The sequence below is a fragment of the Aotus nancymaae genome, unplaced genomic scaffold, assembly GCF_030222135.1.
Source record: "Aotus nancymaae isolate 86718 unplaced genomic scaffold, 86718_ANA_hifiasm-v0.15.2.pri h1tg000069l, whole genome shotgun sequence".
Classification (NCBI taxonomy): Eukaryota; Metazoa; Chordata; class Mammalia; order Primates; family Aotidae; genus Aotus; species Aotus nancymaae.
In genome coordinates, this window is record NW_026988484.1 from 757,332 (window position 1) to 768,909 (window position 11,578).

At 47.6% G+C, this 11,578-nt stretch overlaps 1 long non-coding RNA gene across 1 annotated transcript; it reads right to left on the reverse strand.

Moving 5' to 3' along the window:
- Window positions 1–5,937: 5,937 nt before the first annotated feature.
- On the reverse strand, window positions 5,938–10,796 carry LOC135270930 (uncharacterized). The gene is made up of 3 exons (XR_010339072.1): window positions 10,706–10,796; window positions 8,704–8,776; window positions 5,938–6,751 (listed from the first exon to the last, which is right to left on the reverse strand). It is a non-coding gene; the product is annotated as an uncharacterized LOC135270930 (long non-coding RNA).
- Window positions 10,797–11,578: the final 782 nt, after the last annotated feature.

The following is an 11,578-nucleotide window of genomic DNA, read 5'->3' on the forward strand; positions in this document are numbered from 1 at the left end:
TGCGGCACACATTTCACACACGGGGAGATGGAGGCTCCTGGAGGATAAGTGATTTGTCTGTGATTTAGAAGGCTGCAAGCAGAGGAGCTGGGATTTGAGCCCCTGTCTGTGTGAAGCCTTTGCCTCCTTGGTATTTACATTTATTTTTATTTTATTTTTTGTAGAGATGGGGGAATCTCACTGTATTGCCCAGGCTGGTCTTGAACTCCTGCCTTGGCCTCCTGGTGTTGGGATTTCAAGTGTGAGCCACTGCACCAAGCTGGCGCTTCCTCTTTAAAGCAGTTTGCCTCTTTTGTTTCCTAGCCTGGAGAAAATGTATGTCTGTGGTCACTGAGAAAACACCTTCACAGGCCGGGCGAGGTGGCTCACGCCTGTAATCCCAGCATTCTGGGAGGCCAAGGTGGGTGGATCACAAGGTCAAGAGATCAAGACCATCCTGGCCAACATGGCAAAACCCCTCTCTACTAAATATACAAAATTAGCCGGATGTCGTGGTGGGTGCCTGTAGTCCCAGCTACTAGGGAGGCTGAGGCAGGAGAATCGCTTGAACCCAGGAGGCAGATGTTGCGGTGAGTTGAGATCATGCCACTGCACTCCAGCTTGGGAGACAGAGTGAGACTGCGACACACACACACACACACACACACACACACACACAAAGAATGTTAGTCATATTGGACTTTGGACCCACCCTAATGACCTTATTGATTTATTTTTTTACAGGCGTGAGCCACCTCACCTGGCCCTTTGTTAGTTTTCATGTGGCGATTGGTTTTCTTCCCAGCAAGCACGGACACCCCAGCATCACACAGACAGATGTGGCGTCGGCACAGGAAATGTGAAACAGCAACTGTTGACACGGTGAACACCTGTAACTCAGAGAATTCCATGTGGTGTCAGATGTCAAACAAGCTGTGTTTCCCTCAAATTTAACATTACCTGGGTGCAGGGTTGCAGCTGTGAGGATAGAAACAAAGTAGGAATTCGTTGGGGAAGGGGAGAGAATGGAGAAGCTGGTCTGGTTGCATAGCAACACTCAGGGTACTTGGAGATGAGTCACCATGGAAACAGGGCAGGAACAGGTAGTGGGGGAAGGGCTGTTGTGCCCCAGCCAAATGCAGCTGCAGAGCACAGGAAGGTGATGTGGACGTCCCACAGTTTGTTTGTTTTTCTTTAAAATAACCTTCTGATTTTATATTCGGATGGCTTCCATTTATACTTTCACATATTACCTGTATATCTCTTAGGTTAGCTTTTCCTAAAATGTAGTTAAAGAACTCCGGGGGGAATCAAGATGCTCTAAGGTTGTTCACAATTCTGAAGTATTTTCCTAGCAACATTAACACTTTGGCCAGGTGCGGTGGCTCACGCCTGTAATCCCAGCACTTTGGGAGGCCGAGGCGGGTGGATCACGAGGTCAGGAGTTCGTGACCAGCCTGGCTAACATGGTGAAACCCCGTCTCTACTAAAAACAAAAATTAGCCAGGTGTGGTGGGTACCTGTAATCCCAGCTACTCAGGAGGCTGAGGTAGGAGAATCACTTGAACCCAGGAAGTTGAGGAGATTGTACTACTGCACTCCAGCCTGAGCAATAGAGCAGGACTCCATCTCAAAAACAATTTATTTGCCTTTTCTTTCTCTTTTTCTCCGTATGATGTAATGTTGTAAGTGTTTGAATTAAGTAGCCAATTAGAGAATTTAATCGTAATCTTGTAGTAACAAGGATATGAAATGTGAAGCCACGTGCGTTGGAGGGAGAAAGAATGGAGGAGCTGGCCATGTTTCCAGGCTCTACTCAGCATCTTTGGAGAGGAGCCACCATGAAGTTAGAGTGGGAACAGGCTGTGGAGGGGGCACTGTTTCTCCCCAGCCACCTGCGGCTGCAGGAGTGAGGGATGGAGCAGGCAGAGTCAGAGCCCTGCAGGGATGGGGCTTCCAAGAGAATCCCGTGAACGAGAATATGAAAGAGAGGTGAGTCTGTGTAGAAGGAATGAATTTAATTTTTTTCTTTGAGATGGAGTTTTGCTCTTGTTGCCTGGGCTGGAGTGCAATGGTGCAATCTTGGCTCACCGCAACCTCTACCTTTTGGGTTCAAGCGATTCCCCTGCCTCAGCTTCCCGAGTAGCTGGGATCACAGGCATGCACCACCACATACCTGGCTAATTTTGTATTTTTAGTAGAGTTGGAATTTCTCCATGTTGGTCAGGCTGGTCTCGAACTCCTGACCTCAAGTGATCTGCCTGCCTCAGCCTCCCAAAGTGCCGGGATTACAGGCATAAGCCACCGCACCTGGCCAGAAGGAATTAATGTTAATGAATGACCACAGAACATGACCTGGGGGTGGGAGTGAAGGTCAGAGGAAAATAGTTTAATCAACAGAGCGCTGATCTTCAAGCGATGAATGGATATTAGCATCAGGTGTGCAAAAGAAGTCACCTGCAAGGGAGGAGGTGCCCTTGGTGATGGGATGCTGGAACTAGGGGGGATGGAGAAATTTGGGTCATGGTTGATAACAAGCCAGATGGGAGTGGGTGGCTCAGGGAGTGTAGACCACAGGCGTGGAGGACAGGAGGTCTGTATGTAGATAATCAAGAGTATTGGGAGGATTAGGGTTTCTCTACCTTGGCAATATAGAAAATCAGGGCTGAGAATTCTGTATGTTGTGGGGAGGGATGTTCTCTGCATTGTAGGGTATGGAGCAGCATCCCTGCCTTCTACCCAGGGGATGTCACTAGTCCATACAACCAAAGTATGTCCAGACCTTGTCAACTGTCCCTTGGGGGTGGTCACCCTGTTTCAAAATAACTCCTCCACCTGAATATGAAGTCACTTGAAATTGAGATGGAAATGGTGTTGGTGAGGGCGACAGTGCAAATCTGCAGAGGGCTAAGATGCCCAAGGAGCAGGGGAGTTTTGTGAGGATGTTTGTACTGTTGGAAACAGAAGCTCGGTGCCGCAAAGAAAAGTTAGCACTGAGACAAAGGATCTCTCAGAGAAGCAATTTTTACTTCCTATAGGAAGGGTACCTTTGCCAGCCATCTTGCCATGAAAGTACAATGAACAAAGGAAAAGCAGACATATGTATCCCTTATGCATTTGGGGTCATACTTACTTCTGGGTCTGATCTCCGTTGGCTGGAGCCAGACCTCACAATCTAAACTAAAACTCGATTGGCTAATAACAAAACTTTTCTAAACAGGTAAAAGCAATGGAGAACAAAAAGGGAGTCCAACTAAGGAAGGGGCATAGGCTGTGAGCTGGGACACGCCTGTGAGCATGTGCAGCACAGATATTTTAAAGTACAAGGACATAGAATGTACTACGTGCCTATACGCATGTGTAACAGCTGCATAGGATAGGGCTTAACAAAGAGTTATTAGCGAAAAGCAAGAAGGATTTATTATTTAACAAGAAAGGAAACTGAAGAGAAACTTTTCTACTTCCCACAGCACCAACCAGCCTTTTATATTCTGTGTTCTGATGTTTTGATATCTGTGACTTTGAAGACCCTTGAGGGACTGCCCCTCTGAGGCCTAGTCAATTTCCAGAGCTCATGGAAGAGCTTCCCAGAGCCTACATTTAACCCCCTCCTTTATCAGGTGCTCACAATCCAGGACACTGTTCACCAGCCCTCATCACCTGGGCGAGTCATCAGACAGCCAGTGTATCCCAGGGCCACTGGAGTTATTTAAACCAGCCACTCCTAAGCGCACCTACATTGACTTGCTTGTTCCTTCTCAAGAAAAGTAAAATAGAGGCTCATGCCCACATTCTCCACAGACCTCTGCCTCCTCCTCCCCATGACCTTATAGCTCCCCACATGGCCCTGAGTGACAGTGTGTCCCTCCCATCGTGAATGTGGACAACTATCTTTTCAATGCCAGTCCTCTGCTGGTCTGTGCAATGGAAATAACTATGAATTCCATTTTCTGTGAGCTCTTAAATACCCGGAAGCATCTCCTTGTCCTGTGTGTCCATGTATGTGTGGGGGTGTGTGTGTGTGTGCGCGCGCGTGCAAGTGTATGGCTGAAGGGGAGTTTGAGAGACTCTCCATGGACAACCAAGTTGGAGTCTCAGGCCATTTTCCTTGTCCCGTAGCTGCCTTATCAGGACTCTGCCCAAACCACAGAGGCCCAGGCCCACAGCAAGACAGCCTTGGGATCTCACCTCTCAAAGGTGCCAGTATCACAGGGTAAATCCCGAAATCGGGTTCAGTCCAGGAGGCCACGTAGGCTCTTTGCTTTGCACAGGAAGGCGCTTTGCTTTGCACAAGAGTGAGTCAACAGAGTGAAGCGAAAGCAAGTTTATTAAGGAAGGAAAGGAATAAGGCCGGGCGCGGTGCCTCACGCCTGCAATCCCAGCACTTTGGGAGGCCGAGCGGGAGGATCACCTGAAGTCAGGAGATCAAGACTAGCCTGGCCAACGTGGTGAAACTCCATCTTTACTTAAAAAAAAAAAAAAAATTAGCTGGGCATGGTGGCGTGTGCCTGTAATCCTAGCTACTTGGGAGGCTGCGGCAGGAGAATCGCTTGAACCCTGGTGGAGGTTGCAGTGAGCCAAAATCACACCACTGCACTCCAGCCTGGGTGACAGAGCAAGACTCTTTTTTTTTTTTTTTTTTAAAAAAAAGAATAGTAAAGGAATCAAAGAGGAAAAGAGTGGCTGGAATTGAGATGGAAATGGTGTTGGCTACTTTTATGATTGATTCTTGATCATATGCTAAATGAGGGGTGGGTTATTCATGAGTTTTTCTGGGAAAGGGGGTAAGGAATTCCTGGAACTGGTTTCTCCTCCTTTCAGATCTTATAAGGTAACTTTTGGACATTGCCAGCAGGACACCCCTCCTTGTATGTCCAGAGACAGGATGAGGACAGATGATGGGGACACGGGCTCAAGGCCAGGCAGCCAGGAGACCTCCCCTCTCTGAGCCCAGTGTCTTCCTCTGTAAAATGCAGACACTGTGCTGGGTATGGTGGCTATGCTTGTAATCCCAACACTTTGGGAGGCTGAGGTGGGCAGATCACGAGGTTAGGAGTCTGAGACCAGCCTGGCCAACATGGCGAAACCCCGTCTCTATTAAAAAAAAAAAAAATGCAGACACTGCTAGGTCTTTGTTCACAGCCAGGGCTGCTGGGGATGGCTGTGTATATTGTCTGCACTCAGGCAAGCATCCAAGGACATAAGCTAGATATAGAATCCAGCCTGAACTCTCTCCAACCTGTGTTCATGACAGGGCTGCAGGATTCTCATTACAGCATTGCATTAATCTAACCAAAGTCCCACATCCCACCCACAGCATCTGCAGAATTGGTGAATTTGGGAAAAATCGTATTAAAACAAACCCCCAAATATCAGCATACCCATTTTGAAAATATGTTGTTTTTTTCTTCTGAATTTCAGGTGCTGCGAATGAACGTTTCCAGCACCCTTGCCATCACCAGATGGCAGTGTTGCATAATTAAAAATTAGCTTTCATTAAATTTTTTTCACTTTTCAATCTTGAGTTGTGGGACAATACACATACAATTTAACATCTTAGATTTTTTAAAATATTAAGCCATGAGCATATTATTTTAATTATTTTTTATTTTTCAGATGTGTGGTAAAAAATACATCATGTAATATTTACTTTTTTTTTTTTTTGAGACATAGTTTCTCAAAACTCCAGACTGCAGTGTAATGGTGCGATCTCAGCTCACTGCAACCTCCGCCTCCCGAGTTCAAGTGATTCTCCTGCCTCAACCTCTCAAGATGCTGGGATTACAGGCGTCTGCCACCACACCCAGCTAATTTTCGTATTTTTAGTAGAGACAGGGTTTCACCACGTTGGCCAGGCTGGTCTTGAACTCCTGACTTCGGGTGATCTGCCTGCCTCAGCCTCCCAAAGTGCTGGGATTACAGGTGTAATATTTGCCATTTTAACCATTTGGAAGTGGTATTAAGTACACGCACATTGTTCTGCATGAGCTCCACCATCTATCTCCAATTTTCATTTTGCAAAACTGAAACTCCATTAAACAATAACTGCTCAATTCTCCTCCCCTTCTTGTCCCTAGAACCGACATTCTACTTTCTGTTTTAACAAACTTGACCTCACTAGGCACCTCATATACTGCACCTGCAATCATACAGTATTTGTTCTTTTGTGACTGGCTTATTTAACTTATTATCATCGTGTCCTCAAGGTTCATCCAAGTTATAGCATTTCTCAAAATCTTCTTCCTTATTAAGGCTGAAAAACATTCCATGGTCTGTAGAGACCACATCGTGCTTATCCGTTCATCCTTGGATGGAGACGTGGGTTGATTCCACATTTGACTATTATGAATAATGTTGCTATGCACATGGGTGTGTGAATGTCTCTTTTAGTCACTGCTTTTCATTTTAAGGTCTATATCTAGAATTAGGATCATCTTAATTTTTCTCAGATACCTTCAGACCATGTTCCACAATGGCTGCATCATATCACATTCCCATCAGCAGTGCAGAAGTGTTCCAGTTTCTCCAAATCCTCCCAAAATTTCTTACATTGCGTTTTATGGATAGTAGCCATGTTAATGAAAGTGAAGTGGCTTCTGATTTGCAAAGGTAATGATTTCCTTCAGTTTTCAGTAATAATTGCATAATAATAGAACGTGTGTGCCTGCTGGGCATTCTGTACCTTCTCAAATGTAGGAATCAGACTGGACCACGCCCCCCTCACTTCCTCCTCCTTGTTGATTTTCAGGATGTTGGAAATAGATGCTCGGTGCTGCAAAGAAAAATTAGTCCTGAGACAAAGAATCTTTCAGCAACACAATTTTTACTTCCTGGACTGCAGGAAGGGTACACTCGATAGCCATCCTGCCATGAGAGTACAGTGAGCAAAGGAAAACACACGAATTTATCCCTTATGCATTTGGGGTTATCCTTGCTGCTGTGTCTGATCTCGACTGGCTGGAGCCAGACCTCGCAATCTAAACTGAAACCCGACTGGCTAACAGCTTAAAACTTTTCTAAACAGGTAAAAGCAACGGAGAGCTGGGACATGCCTGTGAGCACATCCAGCACAGATAACATGGTTAAAGTACAAGGACATAGAGTGCACTACGTGCCTGTAGGCATAGCATGTCTAATAGCTACATAGCATAGGGCTTAACAAAGAGCTACTAGCAATTTATTCTTTAAGAAGAAAGGAAACTTTAAACAGGAATTTTTCTACTTTCCACAAGGCGATTCTGGCTTTTCTTCACAGCAACCACTGCCAACCCAGCATCACAAAGCATGAGGTCAGCAAAAAAAAGTGTAGAGAGATCTTAGGCTGAAACTGTGAACCCCTGGAGGTGGCGGTTCATGTGTGTCAGAGGTCTAATATTGCCACGCTTCCCTAACATTTAAAGAATCAACAGTAACTGGGCTCACAGCTGCAGCTGTGATGACAGAACAGTAGGATAGCAGGAGTATGCGTTGGAGGAGGAGAGGACGGAAGCCCTCCTCTGGTTGCCTAGCAATGCTTAGACTCTCAAGAGGGGACTCCTGAAGGAATTAGAGTGAGAACAGGCAGTGGCAGAAGCGCTATTCTGTCTCAGCCACATGTAGCTGCAGAGACTCAGGAAAAGTAATGTAGATGTGACGTGGTTTTTAAAATGAATAACCTCTCAGCTGTATATTCAGGTGGTCTCCACTTAGTTTTTCATGTCTACTGTTTCCTTTTTTTTTTTTTTTTTTTTTGAGACAGAGTCTTGCTCTGTAGCCCAGGCTGGAGTGCAGTGGAGTGATCTCGGCTCACTGCAACCTCTGTCTCCCACGTCCCTGTTCAAGCAATTCTCCTGCCTTAGCCTCCTGAGTAGCTGGGAATTACAGGCACATGCCACCATGCCCAGCTAATTTTTGTATTTTTAGTAGAGAAGGGGTTTCACCAAGTTGGCCAGGCTGGTCTTGAACTCCTGACCTTGTGGTCTGCCCACCTTGGCCTCCCAAAGTGCTGGGATTACAGATGTGAGCCACCATGCCTGGCCAACTGTTTGCCTATTTTTGACCAGTAGTTCCAAAAATGTAGTTTAAGGACTCCTGGGGAATCAAGATCCTTTCTAGGGGTCCATAATTCCAAACATTTTCCTAAGAAAATTAAGAATGTACTTGCCTATTGACTTTTCAGTTTATCTGCATGATGTAATATTGCAAATGTTGGAACTAAGTGGCAGATTTGAGAATCTAGCTTTGGTGTAATAAGGCAAACATTAACGAAATTTGCAAAAATGTACGACAATGCTAATTTTATTACTAATTCTTTGGAAAATACTGTATAATTGCTTATAAAAATTGTGTAATGTTTTTATATATATATATTTTTAAGTTTAAAATTTATAATTTCCTCAGTGTCAATATATAATTGTATGTAAATATAGATCATACAAAGAAAAAAATTTTAGGGGTTCTCAATAGATTAAAAATGTACAAAATTGGCCTGAGATTAAAAACTTTAAGAATTACTTCCTTAGGTTAAGTTTTTAGATATCAGCTGGCTGGGTGGAAGAATATGCAGACTCAATGCTTTTCATACACATGTCAAATTACTATGAAGCTATCCAGTTGCTTCCCTGGTTCTCAGTTCTCATGGGAAATGTAACCCAGGTATGTCTTGCTGTTATCAATTTTCCACACTGCTTACCATAATTAACCCAGTGAAGAATTTCAGTGAAAGGTATGTTGAGCTATTTGTACCTGGCCTTCCAGAGAACTCCTTTAATACAGGATAAGTTTACATCCTTTTTCGGGGGGGCAAGGTGGGTTGTGTCTGGAAAGGAAGATCATAGGATAAGTTTAGAATTCTTAGATGAGGAAGTTGAACGTAGATTCCTGAGTTCACAAACCGCAGCCCCAACATTTATTCTGTGGGTGATCCTAGGGAAGATATTTGCCCTTCTGAGCCCACCTCCTTCACCTACAAATGGGGGCTGGGACTGGGGAAGGATTTGACCTGGTGCCCACCAATACATTGCAAGCAATCAAGAAATAGTAGCTAGGTGGGGTTTTTTGGGCATTTCTACCATAAATGTGAAATATAATTTTATTTTAATAATGTGGCAAATAAAAGAAAGTGAAGAGAGTCTGCCGGGTGAGGTGGCCACGGCTATAATCCCGGCACTTTGGGAGAGTGAGGTGAGTAGATCGCCTGAGGTCAGGAGTTTGAGGCTAGCCTGGTCAACATGGTGAAACCTCGTATCTACCCAATAATACAAAAAAATTAGTGGGGGCATGGTGGTGGGCACTTGTAATCTCAGCTACTCGGGAGGCTGAGGCAGGAGAATTACTTGAACCCAGGAGGTAGAGGTTGCAGTGACCTGAGATTGCACCATTGCACTCTGGCCTGGGTGACAAAAGCAAAATTCTGTCTCAAAAAAGAAAATAAAAAGAAAGTAAAGAGAGTCATCTTCTTTGTAATTTTTTCACCAGCCACTGTATCCATAATTGTTAGAACAAATTCTTCCTCAGTGCTGTCATAGAGGTGTGCTAGTTCTCTTGTTCTATGACCCTCATCAGGATATAACTGACTGTTTACCTGTTTCCCCCACCAGGTCATGAACTCTGAGAGTTTGAGCTGTGCCTCTGAAATCTGTATCAATAGCACATTGCACTCTTGAAGGAGGTGAGTATTTTACTGGTTACTTCTTAAGTTAAGATGGAAACCTACCATACCAAACCCTGTGGAATGCAGTCAAACCAGTACCAAGGCTGGGTACGGTGGCTCACACCTGTAATCCTGTAGGGAGGCAAAGGAAGGAGGATCGCTGGAGCCCAGGAGTTCAAGAGTAGCCTGGGCAACATGGCAAGACCTGGTTCTCCACAAAAAGGAAAAAAAAAAAAAAAAAAAAACTACTGAGGCAAGTATATGCAATAAACTCCTACATCAAAAAAGTAGAAAATTTCAAATAAGAGATTGGGCACACTGGCTCATGCCTGTAATCCTAGCACTTTTGGAGGCTGGGGTGGGTAGATTGCTTGAGACCAGGGGTCTGAAACCAGCCTGGGCAACCTACAAAAAAATCTGAAACTTAGCTGGTCGTGATGGTGCAAGCCTGTAGCCCAGCTATTCGGGAAGCTAAGGTGGAAGGATTGACTGAGCCTTGGAGGTAGAGGTTGCAGTGAGCTGAGATTGTGCCACTGCACTCCAGCCTGGGTGACAGAGCTAGACCTTGTCTCAAAAAACAGAGAAAAAAAGAAAAAAGAAAGAAAGAAGGAAAGAAAAGAAAGAAAGAGAAAGAGAGAGAAACAAAGGGAGGGAGGAAGGAAAGGAAGGAAGGAAGGAAATAATATCGAGATGACTGTCTTGTACAACTGTGTAATGGCTTGTCTCCCATGTCTGCGTGATTGTGTGTCCTTGAGTGTGTTGGATTGAGGGTCCTTCTGTATGTGCATGTGTTTGTGTTTCTCTCTGACTCTGTGTGGTTGGGGGGTGTGGTCTTGCACATATGACTGGATGTGACTGTGTATGTCCATGTGTGATTGTCATGCTTCGCCTGAATGTTTCTATCTCAGCCTGGATGAGCCACAGGAATGTGTGTGTTCAGGTTTTCCGTGTGTCTGTGTCTGGCCGTGGGCTGTTGTGTGTGCATCGTAGTTCGCTGTGTTTTCATGTGCTGTTGTGTGTGACTCTAGGACAGCCCGAGTGTGACTGAGTGTGCGACTGTGAGTGTGTGCACCAGTTAGAGCTATGGGTGCTCACCTGTGTGGGAAGGTTCTGGATTAATTTTATACAGCTGCTGCAACATAGCACCACAATGAATGGCCTGGGTAGACTGAGTGGCTTAACAGAACCTGTTGCCATCCCCTCACACGCGGGCCCCGGTCCCGCCCCTCACGCCCCGGCCCCGAGCCCGCCCCTCACGCCCGGTCCCGCCCCTCACGCCCGGGCCCCGATCCCGCCCCTCACGCCCGTGCCCCGGGCCCGCCCCGCCCGCCCCTCACGCCCCTCACGCCCCTCACGCCCCTCACGCCCTTCATGCCCGGGCCCCGAGCCCGCCCCACAGGCCCCGGCCCCGGTCCCGCCCCTCACGCCCTGGTGCCTCCTCTAATGCCCGCGCCACTGGCCCGCCCCTCACGCCCTGGCCCCGGGCCCGCCCCTCACGCCCCGTCCCGCCCCTCACGCCCCGGCCCCGGTCCCGCCTCTCACGCCCGTGACTCGGGCCCGCCTCTCACGCCCGTGCCCCGAGCCCGCCCCTCACGCCCCAGACGCCCGGGCCCCGAGCCCGCCCCTCACACCCCGGTGCCGCCCCTCACGCCCCGGTCCTGCCTCTAACGCCCCGGCCCCGGGTCCGCCCCTCACGCCCCGGCCCCGCCCCTCGCGCGCCCCTGACACCGCCGGCCCCAGGCCCGCCCCTCACGCCCCACCTCATGCCCCGGCCCCGGGCCCGCCCCTCACGCCCCGGCCCCGGGCCCGCCCCTCACGCCCTGTCCCGCCCCTGACGCCCTGTCCCGCCCCTGACGCCCTGTCCCGCCTCTCACGCCCCGGTGCCGCCCCACACGCCCCGGTCCCGCCCCTCACGCCCCGGCCCCGGGCCCGCCCCTCACGCCCCGGGCCCGCCCCTCAGGCCCCGGC